Consider the following 20426-nt stretch of genomic DNA (forward strand, 5'->3'; position numbering starts at 1 on the left):
TCTATGTAAACATCAGGGTCTTGTCCGTAATCGGTGTTACTTAGTGACCTTTTTATCTTTACCTGTTCATTTTTATGAGTCGGATCCCAGGGTAACATCAAGAAAGGCAGGACTAATTTAACTAGGGCACATTGACCCCTCCATGATTGGGGGAGGCGATTCCTCAGCTTACCATTCCCACAAAGCCAAAAGACATCATAAAGGAAAGAAGTATGGTCGGACAATAAATCTGGGTCTATGGTGACAATCTCTTGGCAGAAACCTTTTCCAAACACCCCCAGGGGAGTTTTGGCATTAGTGATGTCAGAGGATACACAGGTATAGTTTCCCTGCTCCACCCAGATTTCACCTGGGGGTCTTACCTTAGACTTAACATGAACTAAAGGTAGATATTCCAAACAGTCAGAAGTATTCTGGCCCTTTAAGAGTTTCATCAAACAGGTCAGCTTATCTATGTGTGGGATCACATAGGGTTGGGTGGTCAGATGAGGATTCGCCCCTGCATAAGCTATACATCCGACTGATATGTTGTGTGCCTTTACAGTATACCTTACCCATTCTAACCATAAGTTCTTTCTTGGGACAACCTGAGTTTCCATAGAGAAAACTTCTTCCCATTTTAACCCAGGGACTGGTATTACCTCGCTTACTACTTTCTGTAGTTCTTGATCTGCTCCTGCTATGTAGTTCACTGGGGCACTTGTGGGCCTCAATTTAGCGTCTCGCAATTCAAACATCCCAAGCTTCCCATTTAGAGTCCCCCTATGGCATCCTAACACATATTTCCCTAAATCTCCTGGGGAAGGCATTGTAATTCTTATGAACAAAGGAAGACAGTTGCCTGGGTATTTACATGATCTAGTTGGGAACCCCCCTATATACAGAGTCATCCGATCAAGGAGGGATCTACCATGTTTGTCTTTCCTTTCTAACCCTTCTTGGGGTTGATACCCCCAATTTTTCCCCGTGTTCCACCCTACATCTGACCATGAATTGCAGTTCTCATTTCCGGGACGGGTTACACAAATATAAAACTGTGCTTCGCCCTTGTACTGGTATGATGGATCCCATCTAATGTCCTCTGTCCCTCGACAATCTACAACATCACAAAAATCAAAGAAATACTCTTCATACGGGGCCGTGGTATGTACCCAAAAAGTGGTGATTTGGCAGTTATCTGTGATTATTAAACAACTCAAACAGAAAAGGATATAGAGCTTCATTTTGTCTTCCCCTTGCAGTGTGATGCGTGTATCCAGGTGGGTTTCCCTTCAAGTTTCACCGCTGTAGGCGTTACCAGGACCACTGTGTAAGGTCCTTCGAATCTGGGTTGGAAGCAATCTTTCCTAATATGCTTCTTCACATATACTTGATCACCTGGTTGGAAGTTGTGAACTATGTCACCTGATGACTCTGGAAGAGAAGCAACAACTGCAGCATGCAGATTAGTTAATTCCTTGGACAATTCAATTACATATTGTACAGTTTTATCATGACTTTCAGACAATTCCTGCTTACTTATCACGGGAAAAACTGGTGGTTTGCCAAACAAAATCTCATAGGGGGTGAGACCATGTTTAGCCTGAGCAGTGTGTCGGACATGATACAGAGCAATGAGGAGCAATTCTGGCCAGGGGAGGGGACTATCCTGGGTCATTTTGAGTAACTTGTTCTTTAGGGTACCATTCATCCTCTCTACCTTCCCTGAGCTCTGTGGGTGGTATGGTGTGTGTAGGCCCAAATCTACTCCCAACATGTTCCATAACTCTCTGAATATTTGGGAAGAAAAAGCAGGGCCCTGGTCTGACTCTATGACTTGTGGTACTCCAAATCTGCAAACTGTCTCAGTGATCAGTTTCTTTGCTGTAGTTTTTGATGTCATGTTAGCTACTGGGTACGCCTCTGGCCATCCGGAGAACATGTCTACTACCACAAGTACATATTCGTGTTTTCCCTCCTTGGGTAGCTGGATGTGGTCCACTTGGATCCTTTGAAATGGGTATTCTGGTTTGGCAAGGTGTTGCTCGGGTACCTTCGTCGTAGGGGCGGGATTGCAAGTGGCGCATACGGTACAGGCCTGGTTGTATGCAGCAATGGCAGGTTTGATTCCTGGGGCGTAATAGATTCTCTGGATGCAGGCATAGGCTTGGTTCTTTCCCCGATGAGTGGCTCCATGGGCCCATGCGATGACTGCAGGGTACAATCGCCTAGGGAGGCATATCAGGTTTCCTACTTTCCAGATCCCTTGATCCTTTTCAGCACCTTGCTGTTTCCATTGTTTCTTCTCTTCTGAAGTGGCTCGGTGTTGTTCTTCCATTATTCGATTGTTCACTCCTGGCCTGCAAACGTCTTCGGTGTTTGACTCTGTATCTTGTTTTTCCGTCTTTCCAAGTTTCTTCGCCTGGGCTCTAGTGATTATCATGGTGGGATATGCATCTTGCAGTGTCGGATCCAGCCATTTGGAGGACACATTACCCAAAGCTGCTTCTTTTGCTGCTTGATCGGCTAGATGATTGCCCCTGGCATTTCTGCTGTTGAGTTTGCCATGTGCTTTTACTTTGATCACCGCTACCTTGGTGGGTAACTCCAGTGCTGACATAAGGGACTTAATGCGTTCTGCATGCTTCACAGGTGTTCCTTGAGCTGTGATAAACCCTCTGTTCTTCCAGATCATTCCGAAGTCATGGGCGACGCCACAGGCATACCTGGAATCTGTCCTTATATTGGCAGTTTTTCCTTTAGCCAGTATACAGGCTGTTTCCAAAGCCAAAAGTTCGGCTTCCTGCGCTGATAAGTGTGGTGGTAGTGCTTCTGCTATGAGGACTTCGGTCTCAGAGGTAACAGCAAACCCTGTATGGAACTTTCCTGAGTCATCAGCATATCTCGATCCGTCTGTCCAAAGGTCCAAGTCAGCTTGAGGCATTTCTTCTTCGGTGACATTAGCAGGTGAGGCAGTCTCTTCTTCCAAGAGTTGTAGACAGTTGTGTTCCAGCTTCTTGGAAGGTATGCCCCCTTCCACTTCTCCAGAGGCCTGTGATATGAAGGTGGCCGGGTTCACTGTTTGACACCTTTTGAAAGTAATGTGTGAAGGCAGTAGTAGCGAGCACTGCAGTCTGAGGTGCCTTTGGTGTGTCAAATGTCTGGGCAGAGTTTGTTGTAGCACTGCTGCCAGGTCATGCGGTGCCTGTATCACCAAGTCATGTCCCAGGACGATATCCGCTGTTTTATCCAACAGTAAATGTGCGGCATGTACAGCCTTCAGGCAAGTGGGCGCTGTTCTGGCGACTGGGTCAAGTCTGGCTGAATAGTATCCAATTGGTCTTTGTCTCCCAGTATGGAGTTGTGTCAGCACTCCAGATGCATGCCCATGAGCTTCTGAAATAAAGAGGTTGAATTCCTTGTCATAGTTTGGGATGCCCAACGCTGGAGCACTAGCGACTGCCTTCTGCAAGTAGTTGAAAGAGTCCACTTGTTGCTGGTAGGTTGCCTGATCCACGGCAAATTGTGGCAAGGGGCCTCCTGTTTTCAAGCAATCATAAAGAGGCTGCATGTTGACTGAAGCATCCGGTATCCATTGCCGACAGTAGGTGACTAAGCCCAAGAAGGTTTGGAGTTGGGAAATAGTTCCAGGGTAAGGAAGGGCTAAAATGGCCGACTTTCTTTCCTCGGTGAGGTGTCTCGCACCCTGAGAGATGCAGTGTCCAAGAAACACAACTTTGGACTGACACCATTGCACCTTGTCCTTGGAGACTCTGCAATTGATGGTATACAGGAAATGGAGTAAGGACAGTGAAGCAGGAACGATGGTGGAGGCAGCACCACAGAGTAAAAGGTCATCCACGTATTGTAACAGTGTGACCTTAGGGTTCCCTAAAATCCATGGTTGTAAAAGTGTCTTCATAGCCTGGGTGAATTGATTGGGACTATTCTGGGCTCCTTGTGGCGTCCTGGTCCAGGTTAGTTGTCCCCCCTGTTGTGTAAAGGCGAAAAGGTATCGGCAACTTTCGTGCAATGGCACACTGAAGAAGGCGTTTGCCAAGTCAATCACGGTAAACATATCAGCCTGAGCAGGGACCCCAGAGAGCAGGGTGTTGGGGTTGGGAACCACAGGGGTTTCCAGGATGGTGGCAGCATTCACAGCCCTCAAGTCTTGTACCAGTCTGTATTTGGGTGGTTGACCTTTGACTGATTTCTTCTTTATGGGAAACAATGGGGTATTGCACGGGGAGGTGCATCTCACCAATACTCCCGCCTCCAGGAGAGTTGATATTTGCTCTCCCAAGCTTTCTTCTTGACAGGCCTTAAGCGGATATTGAGGCAATCTGGGGTATGCAGCCCCTTCTTTAAGGTACACCATGACCGGTGGAACTGGGAGTAGCCCAACATCATCGGGTCCTTGAGACCAGAGACCATTGGGTAACTGGTTAAACAGGTCCGTCATTTTCAGAGAATCCTTGATCTGTAAAGACATGATGCTGGGTAGGGCTTTTAATAGACATCGATAAGAGGCTCCACCTTGGGAAGTGGGGTCTTTAAGCTCCAAAGTCATGCCTTCTGCCGTGTAGGAAATGTTGGCTCTTAGTTTCTGTAGAAAATCAGCTCCCAGTAGATTGATGGGGCAGGTGTCTGAGACAAGAAATTGTATCATTGTGTCTGGAAAGGGACCAGCAGATATAGGGACAGTTAGTGGGGAAGAGTGGGTAGTACCTTCAATACCAATGCAAGTAAGAGTATCTTCTGACAAAGGGACCGTAGGGGGTAGGGCTTTAGCTGAGATAACTGAAGTGGCCGCGCCAGTATCCACCATAAAACTAAGGGGTTGTTGATCCACTTGTAAGGTTACCATTCCACAGGGTGAATGTTTGGAGGCATTGGGGCAGATGGGGACTGGCTGGCCTGACCTTCATTGCCTAGGATCCCAGGGTTGTTGTTGGGGACAGTGGAATCTTGGTTCAGATCTGGGATCTCCTCTGGGACGTTGATCCCATGAAGGATGAGACTGGGGTGGCAGGTCAGCCGGGAGGTTGGCTGTACAATCTCTTCTATAGTGACCTGGGCGGTGACATCTCCAACAGACAGGAGGCCTAGTTTTCCAGGTAGGGGGCCTGGCTTGGACCTGTTGACGTTGTCGGTCCCTGTGGGAAACTTGCCATTGTTGTGGCCAATTCTCTGAGTGATAATTTGGGTTGGGGCCTGGCCCATTATATGGACTAGGTTGCTGTTGCATCATAATGGGAATCCCCCCTTCATCATCCTCCTCACTATCCTCGGCGTTCTTTGTTGTAAGCATCATAATTTTCTTCTTTTTCTTCTCTTTCTTATCCTTAGTCATGGAGCGTTGAAATCCCTTTACTATGGTGACTGCATCTTTGTAGTCAGCAGAATAAATCTCGGGTCTAGTTCTGATGATCTTTTCCTTAAGGTCTTCTTCCAACCCATCAATAAAAGCTTTTACTAACATGGTAGCCTGAATTTTGTTGTGTGCTGAGAATCCAAGATCCTCAAACTGCTGTACCATTCTAGCAGCGTACTTTTCTGCTGACTCATCAGGTTCCTGCTGTACATCCTGAATGCTGCCAGCTTGATCACTGAGACAAGCTTGTGCCCACCCTTTTAATTGCTCAATAAACTGTATGCCTGAATCATGTGTTGTCTGATCAGTAATTTTAGATGCATCTAGGTGTTGGAGTATTGTTTTGAGATAGGTCTCAGGTGCCCTAACAGTAATCACATTAAACAGATCTTTCCAAGTTCCCCCAAATATTTTCCTGTTAATGTCCAGTATCCGGACAAACTGCATAGGGAATTTATCAGGTTCAGGGAGTTTTTCCACCAGTGAGTCCAACTGTTTGGGACTAAAAGGGACATATCTTACTGTAATCTCGGTTTCATCTGGTTGCACTTTGTTTACAGGGGTTACAGGAGCAACATCTTCATTATCCACTAATCCCATCTGTTTAGCAGTGTGACACAAAGTTTGAGTGATGGGAGGGGAATTGGAAACCAACCTAATCTCTTCTATATCCGCTGATTCGGGGGATTTTATGAACTGGAGGACAGTCCGCAAATGTATTTTAACACATTCAGCTACTGGATATTGATAAATACCTAGGGATATCAGGGGTAAAGACACACTTCTGCGAGGCATATACCGGTGTTCCACTTTAGCAGCAAACACTAATGAATTCCAAACTGCTAACCGAAGAGTACTGGCTCGTATCTCTGGCTCCTGCCCATCCCAAACAGGACCCACTGCATGAATGAGGACATCGCAGGGCAAATACCCAGAATTAGCAACTACCACGGCTCCTGGTTCAAGATAGCCGTTATTCTGTATAAATTGTGTGCTCTCACGCTGAATCTGGGGACCTCCTTTCTTGCTTATTTCTCTGGCTAGACCTCCATAATGTTTAAGGCTCGTATTGGCTGGATTCACTACGGCTCCTACCTCATGGGTAGTTATATCCCCATGGCCCAGGGCAAGAATTAACTGACCTCCTGTAGGGGTATTATACATCCGGGTGAGCCTAGGGGTCCACTTTTCCAACTCTAGCATGGGTGGTGGGGGAGGCAATGACTGTGAGGAAATTGCTATTGATTCCTTAGTTACCCAGGAACAACTTTGGGCAGAATTTGTGGGTAATTCCTCGGGGGACTGGGACTGTAGAGGTGGATCTGAGTTTGAGAACTGTGGCTTCAGAGATGGGCAGGGCTTTAGAGTTGGGCTTTTGGCATTCAGCTTGGGAGAGCGTATGACCTGATGCTCTTCTTCCTCTTCCTCCTCATCATCTGACCGTATGACTGACCTACGCATTAGGACAGCTTCCTGGAGCTCCTGCCCATAATTCCCCCCTGTCTGTGCCTGCGGTGTACTAGTAGCATACATATCTAAGGGAGGGGCTGGTGGGACATGAGGAGAACCTTTTTGTTTTTGCTTAGGGACTTGCCTTCTTGACTGTCCCATGAACACGGGGGTAGGGTCTTCAGTTAATTTTTCACCCAGTACATTCCCAGCTCCAGGTACCACTTGTGAGGCCACAGGGGCTGGACCCTGATAGTACTGACCGGAGGAGGTAATAAGGGGGTATAGGGGTTGAACTAGGGGTGTACCAAGATGGCCGCTAGGTGGGGTTACAGGCGGGGCTTGGACCAAAGGGGGTTGAACCAAATTATGAGTAGGTCTTGGGGCACCACATTGACGGCATGATTCTGCCCACTCAGGATTTTGTAAACCACAAACTGTACATGTCCACCCCTCCGGACTGAGTTGGCCGCCATTATAGGGCGGTGGCTGAGCACATGGTGCTGTCGCCATCTTAGTTCCGCATTTCACATCTCTATCTAAAAGCTTCACATATCCATATAGCACTTCCGCTTTTGCTGAACCACCATCTCCCTGTATTTCTGACCAGCCTTCATCTTGCAATGCTCTGGCCACTCTGTAGTGAGCCTGAGCAGCTTCCAGTATACCCTTATCTTCTAACACACCTCTACTTGTGGTTAGAATTTGCTTCCACACTGAAGGCTGTAGCCTTCCCTTTGAGGGCATATCAACATACTTGTACAACCTCGCACAATTATTAACATACTTTTTTCCTTCCCTTTTTTCAACAAGCCTGACTGCAGTCTCTGCCCCCTCGGGGAGGGTATGCACTTTCTTAAACACACCTAACATCATGTTCTAACAAGGTACACGTTGGTGTAGCTATTCACTCAACGCAGGGGCCCCGGCTCACCGTTGTGTATCAAGAAAATAACAAAAGTCCCTACGCTACCAAAAACCTCTGACTACACACCCGTTAGAACTATTAATAGTTCAAAAACCGTGCTTCCCTCGGTACCTTAATCAGCCGGTCTCCTAGTGAGCCATGCTATCTTTCCGGTCTCTAACCTAGACCACCTTAATTCCCTCCCCCCCGTATAAAATAATAAAATCAATCAGGACACGTAACCAGTGCCCAATATCCCCCAGAACAGAGGATGTCAATCTGTACTATTCTCAGTCCGCAAACTTCCTCCCCAGCTTCTACAGAAGGGGGGGGCAGAGACTCTATATGTCACAATGAAGCCTTTTACTTTCACTTTCCACCCAGAGGTCTGACTCAGTGCCTGAGAGAATGAGGCGTGGTGATTCAGTGACACACCATAGGGAAGTGTCACTATACATCAGTTCTGAACCATCCCAGCGATCACCGTAAAGAAAAATGAGTCTCACCACTCAGACAACCAGCCCTTAGACCCGAAAAGTATCAGAAGCTACTAACTTGTCCCACACCAATGATCACAGGGAAGTCTAACACATATATAATATGCATTAACTTACCGTGATTCAGTGAGGCCGCGCGGTCCTCTATTGGTGTAGACAAGCGTTCGTCCTCCGTCCTCTGGTTCGGGTCCTCGGGTGTACGGTATCAGCGGGGATGGCCCCACGTTCGGACGCCAGCTGTCAGGGTCGGGTCAATCCCGCCTTACACTCTTCTCTCAGACACTCCAAATTAGTTGAGCATGCGTGCACGTTTGGATAAGAAAAGACAGAAGACTGAAGTTCTGTTTTATCTTAGGTTCATGCTCTTAACTTGCCGAACAGAAAAGAGAAATGAACTGCCCTTATTTCCTGATTACATAGCTTCTTATACCCATAGAAAAAGGTGTGGTTACATACATTAAAATCGTTATAATTGGTTATAGCTTAATTTGATTATGGGTTATGGCTTAAGCATATATGTCTAGCCTCCGGCTCTTGCTAATTGGTCCTCCAAATTAGATCATGGTTGCCATGCTGGCGTCATCTCCTATAGCCTGGAGGTTAGGAGATTGACCTTTACTCCAAAAACCTGGTACTATCTTTGGAGCAACATCTGCTCTTCCATCTTCTGCTTTCCATCACAAGACTTGAGTTTCGCTGATAGTTGCATGTCTGGTTAAAACTGATGTAAGGGAAAAGCTCTGTATTTCTCAACAGACAAAGCACAAAATATAGGGCAAAGGGCACATGTATACAATCATGAGGCATATAATCATTAGAAGCATATAATCATTATTTTGGCCCTCACAGGTGAAGATGAAACAAGTTGTTAAATGCTGAAACATTTAGATGAGTTAAAAGTGATAAAAACACTACTGAAAGAAGTGTAATTGTACTGGCAAAAATGTAGAATCCCAATTACCCGATTGCTTTTCTTTGCCTAATTATCGGCTTGGGGAAGACCTCCATCTATCTGCTGTTAGCAAGAACAAGTGTCTCTCAAAATCAGTTGGCTTTGGTTTAGTAACTGTCAGTATCCATTGCAAAAAAGGACTCAAATGTTCTCTATTTACTGTTATCAAAAGATAATGCCGATTTTTCTCTCACTTTCATCACCTCCACACAAGACCTCGGAATATTTGCCCTCCTCCTTGGAAAACAGTTTTTTTCAAATAACCATATTTTGTTAAGAGGAAAGAAATACATGTGCTTGACAAAGGACAGTCTCTGAATGTTTCTCGAAGACCATTGGTGAAAATGAAACAAGTGGTAAAATGCTGAAACATTTAGATGAGTTAAAAAAGATAAAAACACTTCTGAGAGAAGCGTAATCTGAAATCAAGAGAGATTTAGATTCTTACAATCTGATTTGCAAAACTGTTTAATATGGACACAAAAAGCAGCAATAATACTTTTTTCAAATTAAATAAATACCACTTTCGAGGCAGAAGAATATTATGATAAATAAAACAAATTATGCTTGTGCTCCATTTCCTGCTCGAGAAAAGTTGTCACCTTAAGTTAAATACATCCTTCCATGATGACACTTAAATAGCCACTGAAAACACTTGTGTGTTGTGTGGAGAGAAGCTCAGGGCTGAGGCACCTTACAGAGCACACTGTTGCTCTTCAGCTATCCTTGGGGAAGGTCTGAGACAAGAGCCACATGCTGCTTCCACAAAGCATTGCTTGAACCAAGCAAGTGAGTTCCCATCAACATTGGTCACCTGACAACTCAAAAGTACAAGAAGTAGCAAACACTCAGAATATGGTGCTGCTATGGATACAAAGTTGCCAAGTTTGGAAGCAACTCATGGCTGGCAAATATCAGTCCAATAACTGAGAGGAACAATTTCCTAACTCAATTCAGACTACTCTCTCTCCAACTTTTACCACATCAACTTCCGGCACTTCTGTTTATTTTATAGACCAAAGAAGTTACGTCACAGGAGGTACAAGATTTTCTGTTTTTCAAGTATCATTGTAGTGGCAAAAATGTAGAATCACAATTTCTCGATTGCTTTTCTTTGTTTGCCTGATTATCGGCTTGGGGAAGACCTCCATCTATCTGCTGTTAGCAAGAACAAGTGTCTCTCAAAATTAGTTGGCTTTGGTTTAGTAACCATCAGTATCCATTGCAAAAAAGGACTCAAATGTTCTCTATTTACTGTTATCAGAAGATAATGCCGATTTTTCTCTCACTTTCATCACTTCCACACAAGACCTTGGAATATTTGCCCTCCTCCTTGGAAATTAGTTTTTTCAAATAACCATATTTTGTTAAGAGAAAAGAAATACATGTGCTTGACAAAGGACAGTCTCTGAATGTTTCTCGAAGACCATTGGTGAAGATGAAACAAGTTGTTAAATGCTGAAACATTTAGATGAGTTAAAAGTGATAAAAACACTACTGAAAGAAGTGTAATTGTACTGGCAAAAATGTAGAATCCCAATTTCCCGATTGCTTTTCTTTGCCTAATTATCGGCTTGGGGAAGACCTCCATCTATCTGCTGTTAGCAAGAACAAGTGTCTCTCAAAATCAGTTGGCTTTGGTTTAGTAACTGTCAGTATCCATTGCAAAAAAGGACTCAAATGTTCTCTATTTACTGTTATCAAAAGATAATGCCGATTTTTCTCTCACTTTCATCACCTCCACACAAGACCTCGGAATATTTGCCCTCCTCCTTGGAAAACAGTTTTTTTCAAATAACCATATTTTGTTAAGAGGAAAGAAATACATGTGCTTGACAAAGGACAGTCTCTGAATGTTTCTCGAAGACCATTGGTGAAAATGAAACAAGTGGTAAAATGCTGAAACATTTAGATGAGTTAAAAAAGATAAAAACACTTCTGATAGAAGCGTAATCTGAAATCAAGAGAGATTTAGATTCTTACAATCTGATTTGCAAAACTGTTTAATATGGACACAAAAAGCAGCAATAATACTTTTTTCAAATTAAATAAATACCACTTTCGAGGCAGAAGAATATTATGATAAATAAAACAAATTATGCTTGTGCTCCATTTCCTGCTCGAGAAAAGTTGTCACCTCAAGTTAAATACATCCTTCCATGATGACACTTAAATAGCCACTGAAAATGCTTGTGTGTTGTGTGGAGAGAAGCTCAGGGCTGAGGCACCTTACAGAGCACACTGTTGCTCTTCAGCTATCCTTGGGGAAGGTCTGAGACAAGAGCCACATGCTGCTTCCACAAAGCATTGCTTGAACCAAGCAAGTGAGTTCCCATCAACATTGGTCACCTGACAACTCAAAAGTACAAGAAGTAGCAAACACTCAGAATATGGTGCTGCTATGGATACAAAGTTGCCAAGTTTGGAAGCAACTCATGGCTGGCAAATATCAGTCCAATAACTGAGAGGAACAATTTCCTAACTCAATTCAGACTACTCTCTCTCCAACTTTTACCACATCAACTTCCGGCACTTCTGTTTATTTTATAGACCAAAGAAGTTACGTCACAGGAGGTAGAAGATTTTCTGTTTTTCAAGTATCATTGTAGTGGCAAAAATGTAGAATCACAATTTCTCGATTGCTTTTCTTTGTTTGCCTGATTATCGGCTTGGGGAAGACCTCCATCTATCTGCTGTTAGCAAGAACAAGTGTCTCTCAAAATTAGTTGGCTTTGGTTTAGTAACCATCAGTATCCATTGCAAAAAAGGACTCAAATGTTCTCTATTTACTGTTATCAGAAGATAATGCCGATTTTTCTCTCACTTTCATCACTTCCACACAAGACCTTGGAATATTTGCCCTCCTCCTTGGAAATTAGTTTTTTCAAATAACCATATTTTGTTAAGAGAAAAGAAATACATGTGCTTGACAAAGGACAGTCTCTGAATGTTTCTCGAAGACCATTGGTGAAGATGAAACAAGTTGTTAAATGCTGAAACATTTAGATGAGTTAAAAGTGATAAAAACACTACTGAAAGAAGTGTAATTGTACTGGCAAAAATGTAGAATCCCAATTTCCCGATTGCTTTTCTTTGCCTAATTATCGGCTTGGGGAAGACCTCCATCTATCTGCTGTTAGCAAGAACAAGTGTCTCTCAAAATCAGTTGGCTTTGGTTTAGTAACTGTCAGTATCCATTGCAAAAAAGGACTCAAATGTTCTCTATTTACTGTTATCAAAAGATAATGCCGATTTTTCTCTCACTTTCATCACCTCCACACAAGACCTCGGAATATTTGCCCTCCTCCTTGGAAAACAGTTTTTTTCAAATAACCATATTTTGTTAAGAGGAAAGAAATACATGTGCTTGACAAAGGACAGTCTCTGAATGTTTCTCGAAGACCATTGGTGAAAATGAAACAAGTGGTAAAATGCTGAAACATTTAGATGAGTTAAAAAAGATAAAAACACTTCTGATAGAAGCGTAATCTGAAATCAAGAGAGATTTAGATTCTTACAATCTGATTTGCAAAACTGTTTAATATGGACACAAAAAGCAGCAATAATACTTTTTTCAAATTAAATAAATACCACTTTCGAGGCAGAAGAATATTATGATAAATAAAACAAATTATGCTTGTGCTCCATTTCCTGCTCGAGAAAAGTTGTCACCTTAAGTTAAATACATCCTTCCATGATGACACTTAAATAGCCACTGAAAACGCTTGTGTGTTGTGTGGAGAGAAGCTCAGGGCTGAGACACCTTACAGAGCACACTGTTGCTCTTCAGCTATCCTTGGGGAAGGTCTGAGACAAGAGCCACATGCTGCTTCCACAAAGCATTGCTTGAACCAAGCAAGTGAGTTCCCATCAACATTGGTCACCTGACAACTCAAAAGTACAAGAAGTAGCAAACACTCAGAATATGGTGCTGCTATGGATACAAAGTTGCCAAGTTTGGAAGCAACTCATGGCTGGCAAATATCAGTCCAATAACTGAGAGGAACAATTTCCTAACTCAATTCAGACTACTCTCTCTCCAACTTTTACCACATCAACTTCCGGCACTTCTGTTTATTTTATAGACCAAAGAAGTTACGTCACAGGAGGTAGAAGATTTTCTGTTTTTCAAGTATCATTGTAGTGGCAAAAATGTAGAATCACAATTTCCCGATTGCTTTTCTTTGTTTGCCTGATTATCGGCTTGGGGAAGACCTCCATCTATCTGCTGTTAGCAAGAACAAGTGTCTCTCAAAATTAGTTGGCTTTGGTTTAGTAACCATCAGTATCCATTGCAAAAAAGGACTCAAATGTTCTCTATTTACTGTTATCAGAAGATAATGCCGATTTTTCTCTCACTTTCATCACTTCCACACAAGACCTTGGAATATTTGCCCTCCTCCTTGGAAATTAGTTTTTTCAAATAACCATATTTTGTTAAGAGAAAAGAAATACATGTGCTTGACAAAGGACAGTCTCTGAATGTTTCTCGAAGACCATTGGTGAAGATGAAACAAGTTGTTAAATGCTGAAACATTTAGATGAGTTAAAAGTGATAAAAACACTACTGAAAGAAGTGTAATTGTACTGGCAAAAATGTAGAATCCCAATTTCCCGATTGCTTTTCTTTGCCTAATTATCGGCTTGGGGAAGACCTCCATCTATCTGCTGTTAGCAAGAACAAGTGTCTCTCAAAATCAGTTGGCTTTGGTTTAGTAACTGTCAGTATCCATTGCAAAAAAGGACTCAAATGTTCTCTATTTACTGTTATCAAAAGATAATGCCGATTTTTCTCTCACTTTCATCACCTCCACACAAGACCTCGGAATATTTGCCCTCCTCCTTGGAAAACAGTTTTTTTCAAATAACCATATTTTGTTAAGAGGAAAGAAATACATGTGCTTGACAAAGGACAGTCTCTGAATGTTTCTCGAAGACCATTGGTGAAAATGAAACAAGTGGTAAAATGCTGAAACATTTAGATGAGTTAAAAAAGATAAAAACACTTCTGATAGAAGCGTAATCTGAAATCAAGAGAGATTTAGATTCTTACAATCTGATTTGCAAAACTGTTTAATATGGACACAAAAAGCAGCAATAATACTTTTTTCAAATTAAATAAATACCACTTTCGAGGCAGAAGAATATTATGATAAATAAAACAAATTATGCTTGTGCTCCATTTCCTGCTCGAGAAAAGTTGTCACCTTAAGTTAAATACATCCTTCCATGATGACACTTAAATAGCCACTGAAAACGCTTGTGTGTTGTGTGGAGAGAAGCTCAGGGCTGAGGCACCTTACAGAGCACACTGTTGCTATTCAGCTATCCTTGGGGAAGGTCTGAGACAAGAGCCACATGCTGCTTCCACAAAGCATTGCTTGAACCAAGCAAGTGAGTTCCCATCAACATTGGTCACCTGACAACTCAAAAGTACAAGAAGTAGCAAACACTCAGAATATGGTGCTGCTATGGATACAAAGTTGCCAAGTTTGGAAGCAACTCATGGCTGGCAAATATCAGTCCAATAACTGAGAGGAACAATTTCCTAACTCAATTCAGACTACTCTCTCTCCAACTTTTACCACATCAACTTCCGGCACTTCTGTTTATTTTATAGACCAAAGAAGTTATGTCACAGGAGGTAGAAGATTTTCTGTTTTTCAAGTATCATTGTAGTGGCAAAAATGTAGAATCACAATTTCTCGATTGCTTTTCTTTGTTTGCCTGATTATCGGCTTGGGGAAGACCTCCATCTATCTGCTGTTAGCAAGAACAAGTGTCTCTCAAAATTAGTTGGCTTTGGTTTAGTAACCATCAGTATCCATTGCAAAAAAGGACTCAAATGTTCTCTATTTACTGTTATCAGAAGATAATGCCGATTTTTCTCTCACTTTCATCACTTCCACACAAGACCTTGGAATATTTGCCCTCCTCCTTGGAAATTAGTTTTTTCAAATAACCATATTTTGTTAAGAGAAAAGAAATACATGTGCTTGACAAAGGACAGTCTCTGAATGTTTCTCGAAGACCATTGGTGAAGATGAAACAAGTTGTTAAATGCTGAAACATTTAGATGAGTTAAAAGTGATAAAAACACTACTGAAAGAAGTGTAATTGTACTGGCAAAAATGTAGAATCCCAATTTCCCGATTGCTTTTCTTTGCCTAATTATCGGCTTGGGGAAGACCTCCATCTATCTGCTGTTAGCAAGAACAAGTGTCTCTCAAAATCAGTTGGCTTTGGTTTAGTAACTGTCAGTATCCATTGCAAAAAAGGACTCAAATGTTCTCTATTTACTGTTATCAAAAGATAATGCCGATTTTTCTCTCACTTTCATCACCTCCACACAAGACCTCGGAATATTTGCCCTCCTCCTTGGAAAACAGTTTTTTTCAAATAACCATATTTTGTTAAGAGGAAAGAAATACATGTGCTTGACAAAGGACAGTCTCTGAATGTTTCTCGAAGACCATTGGTGAAAATGAAACAAGTGGTAAAATGCTGAAACATTTAGATGAGTTAAAAAAGATAAAAACACTTCTGATAGAAGCGTAATCTGAAATCAAGAGAGATTTAGATTCTTACAATCTGATTTGCAAAACTGTTTAATATGGACACAAAAAGCAGCAATAATACTTTTTTCAAATTAAATAAATACCACTTTCGAGGCAGAAGAATATTATGATAAATAAAACAAATTATGCTTGTGCTCCATTTCCTGCTCGAGAAAAGTTGTCACCTTAAGTTAAATACATCCTTCCATGATGACACTTAAATAGCCACTGAAAACGCTTGTGTGTTGTGTGGAGAGAAGCTCAGGGCTGAGGCACCTTACAGAGCACACTGTTGCTCTTCAGCTATCCTTGGGGAAGGTCTGAGACAAGAGCCACATGCTGCTTCCACAAAGCATTGCTTGAACCAAGCAAGTGAGTTCCCATCAACATTGGTCACCTGACAACTCAAAAGTACAAGAAGTAGCAAACACTCAGAATATGGTGCTGCTATGGATACAAAGTTGCCAAGTTTGGAAGCAACTCATGGCTGGCAAATATCAGTCCAATAACTGAGAGGAACAATTTCCTAACTCAATTCAGACTACTCTCTCTCCAACTTTTACCACATCAACTTCCGGCACTTCTGTTTATTTTATAGACCAAAGAAGTTATGTCACAGGAGGTAGAAGATTTTCTGTTTTTCAAGTATCATTGTAGTGGCAAAAATGTAGAATCACAATTTCTCGATTGCTTTTCTTTGTTTGCCTGATTATCGGCTTGGGGAAGACCTCCATCTATCTGCTGTTAGCAAGAACAAGTGTCTCTCAAAATTAGTTGGCTTTGGTTTAGTAACCATCAGTATCCATTGCAAAAAAGGACTCAAATGTTCTCTATTTACTGTTATCAGAAGATAATGCCGATTTTTCTCTCACTTTCATCACTTCCACACAAGACCTTGGAATATTTGCCCTCCTCCTTGGAAATTAGTTTTTTCAAATAACCATATTTTGTTAAGAGAAAAGAAATACATGTGCTTGACAAAGGACAGTCTCTGAATGTTTCTCGAAGACCATTGGTGAAGATGAAACAAGTTGTTAAATGCTGAAACATTTAGATGAGTTAAAAGTGATAAAAACACTACTGAAAGAAGTGTAATTGTACTGGCAAAAATGTAGAATCCCAATTTCCCGATTGCTTTTCTTTGCCTAATTATCGGCTTGGGGAAGACCTCCATCTATCTGCTGTTAGCAAGAACAAGTGTCTCTCAAAATCAGTTGGCTTTGGTTTAGTAACTGTCAGTATCCATTGCAAAAAAGGACTCAAATGTTCTCTATTTACTGTTATCAAAAGATAATGCCGATTTTTCTCTCACTTTCATCACCTCCACACAAGACCTCGGAATATTTGCCCTCCTCCTTGGAAAACAGTTTTTTTCAAATAACCATATTTTGTTAAGAGGAAAGAAATACATGTGCTTGACAAAGGACAGTCTCTGAATGTTTCTCGAAGACCATTGGTGAAAATGAAACAAGTGGTAAAATGCTGAAACATTTAGATGAGTTAAAAAAGATAAAAACACTTCTGATAGAAGCGTAATCTGAAATCAAGAGAGATTTAGATTCTTACAATCTGATTTGCAAAACTGTTTAATATGGACACAAAAAGCAGCAATAATACTTTTTTCAAATTTAATAAATACCACTTTCGAGGCAGAAGAATATTATGATAAATAAAACAAATTATGCTTGTGCTCCATTTCCTGCTCGAGAAAAGTTGTCACCTTAAGTTAAATACATCCTTCCATGATGACACTTAAATAGCCACTGAAAACGCTTGTGTGTTGTGTGGAGAGAAGCTCAGGGCTGAGGCACCTTACAGAGCACACTGTTGCTCTTCAGCTATCCTTGGGGAAGGTCTGAGACAAGAGCCACATGCTGCTTCCACAAAGCATTGCCTGAACCAAGCAAGTGAGTTCCCATCAACATTGGTCACCTGACAACTCAAAAGTACAAGAAGTAGCAAACACTCAGAATATGGTGCTGCTATGGATACAAAGTTGCCAAGTTTGGAAGCAACTCATGGCTGGCAAATATCAGTCCAATAACTGAGAGGAACAATTTCCTAACTCAATTCAGACTACTCTCTCTCCAACTTTTACCACATCAACTTCCGGCACTTCTGTTTATTTTATAGACCAAAGAAGTTACGTCACAGGAGGTAGAAGATTTTCTGTTTTTCAAGTATCATTGTAGTGGCAAAAATGTAGAATCACAATTTCTCGATTGCTTTTCTTTGTTTGCCTGATTATCGGCTTGGGGAAGACCTCCATCTATCTGCTGTTAGCAAGAACAAGTGTCTCTCAAAATTAGTTGGCTTTGGTTTAGTAACCATCAGTATCCATTGCAAAAAAGGACTCAAATGTTCTCTATTTACTGTTATCAGAAGATAATGCCGATTTTTCTCTCACTTTCATCACTTCCACACAAGACCTTGGAATATTTGCCCTCCTCCTTGGAAATTAGTTTTTTCAAATAACCATATTTTGTTAAGAGAAAAGAAATACATGTGCTTGACAAAGGACAGTCTCTGAATGTTTCTCGAAGACCATTGGTGAAGATGAAACAAGTTGTTAAATGCTGAAACATTTAGATGAGTTAAAAGTGATAAAAACACTACTGAAAGAAGTGTAATTGTACTGGCAAAAATGTAGAATCCCAATTTCCCGATTGCTTTTCTTTGCCTAATTATCGGCTTGGGGAAGACCTCCATCTATCTGCTGTTAGCAAGAACAAGTGTCTCTCAAAATCAGTTGGCTTTGGTTTAGTAACTGTCAGTATCCATTGCAAAAAAGGACTCAAATGTTCTCTATTTACTGTTATCAAAAGATAATGCCGATTTTTCTCTCACTTTCATCACCTCCACACAAGACCTCGGAATATTTGCCCTCCTCCTTGGAAAACAGTTTTTTTCAAATAACCATATTTTGTTAAGAGGAAAGAAATACATGTGCTTGACAAAGGACAGTCTCTGAATGTTTCTCGAAGACCATTGGTGAAAATGAAACAAGTGGTAAAATGCTGAAACATTTAGATGAGTTAAAAAAGATAAAAACACTTCTGATAGAAGCGTAATCTGAAATCAAGAGAGATTTAGATTCTTACAATCTGATTTGCAAAACTGTTTAATATGGACACAAAAAGCAGCAATAATACTTTTTTCAAATTAAATAAATACCACTTTCGAGGCAGAAGAATATTATGATAAATAAAACTAATTATGCTTGTGCTCCATTTCCTGCTCGAGAAAAGTTGTCACCTTAAGTTAAATACATCCTTCCATGATGACACTTAAATAGCCACTGAAAACACTTGTGTGTTGTGTGGAGAGAAGCTCAGGGCTGAGGCACCTTACAGAGCACACTGTTGCTCTTCAGCTATCCTTGGGGAAGGTCTGAGACAAGAGCCACATGCTGCTTCCACAAAGCATTGCTTGAACCAAGCAAGTGAGTTCCCATCAACATTGGTCACCTGACAACTCAAAAGTACAAGAAGTAGCAAACACTCAGAATATGGTGCTGCTATGGATACAAAGTTGCCAAGTTTGGAAGCAACTCATGGCTGGCAAATATCAGTCCAATAACTGAGAGGAACAATTTCCTAACTCAATTCAGACTACTCTCTCTCCAACTTTTACCACATCAACTTCCGGCACTTCTGTTTATTTTATAGACCAAAGAAGTTACGTCACAGGAGGTAGAAGATTTTCTGTTTTTCAAGTATCATTGTAGTGGCAAAAATGTAGAATCACAATTTCTCGATTGCTTTTCTTTGTTTGCCTGATTATCGGCTTGGGGAAGACCTCCATCTATCTGCTGTTAGCAAGAACAAGTGTCTCTCAAAATTAGTTGGCTTTGGTTTAGTAACCATCAGTATCCATTGCAAAAAAGGACTCAAATGTTCTCTATTTACTGTTATCAGAAGATAATGCCGATTTTTCTCTCACTTTCATCACTTCCACACAAGACCTTGGAATATTTGCCCTCCTCCTTGGAAATTAGTTTTTTCAAATAACCATATTTTGTTAAGAGAAAAGAAATACATGTGCTTGACAAAGGACAGTCTCTGAATGTTTCTCGAAGACCATTGGTGAAGATGAAACAAGTTGTTAAATGCTGAAACATTTAGATGAGTTAAAAGTGATAAAAACACTACTGAAAGAAGTGTAATTGTACTGGCAAAAATGTAGAATCCCAATTTCCCGATTGCTTTTCTTTGCCTAATTATCGGCTTGGGGAAGACCTCCATCTATCTGCTGTTAGCAAGAACAAGTGTCTCTCAAAATCAGTTGGCTTTGGTTTAGTAACTGTCAGTATCCATTGCAAAAAAGGACTCAAATGTTCTCTATTTACTGTTATCAAAAGATAATGCCGATTTTTCTCTCACTTTCATCACCTCCACACAAGACCTCGGAATATTTGCCCTCCTCCTTGGAAAACAGTTTTTTTCAAATAACCATATTTTGTTAAGAGGAAAGAAATACATGTGCTTGACAAAGGACAGTCTCTGAATGTTTCTCGAAGACCATTGGTGAAAATGAAACAAGTGGTAAAATGCTGAAACATTTAGATGAGTTAAAAAAGATAAAAACACTTCTGATAGAAGCGTAATCTGAAATCAAGAGAGATTTAGATTCTTACAATCTGATTTGCAAAACTGTTTAATATGGACACAAAAAGCAGCAATAATACTTTTTTCAAATTAAATAAATACCA

Source organism: Engystomops pustulosus, chromosome 1, assembly GCF_040894005.1.
Source record: "Engystomops pustulosus chromosome 1, aEngPut4.maternal, whole genome shotgun sequence".
Classification (NCBI taxonomy): Eukaryota; Metazoa; Chordata; class Amphibia; order Anura; family Leptodactylidae; genus Engystomops; species Engystomops pustulosus.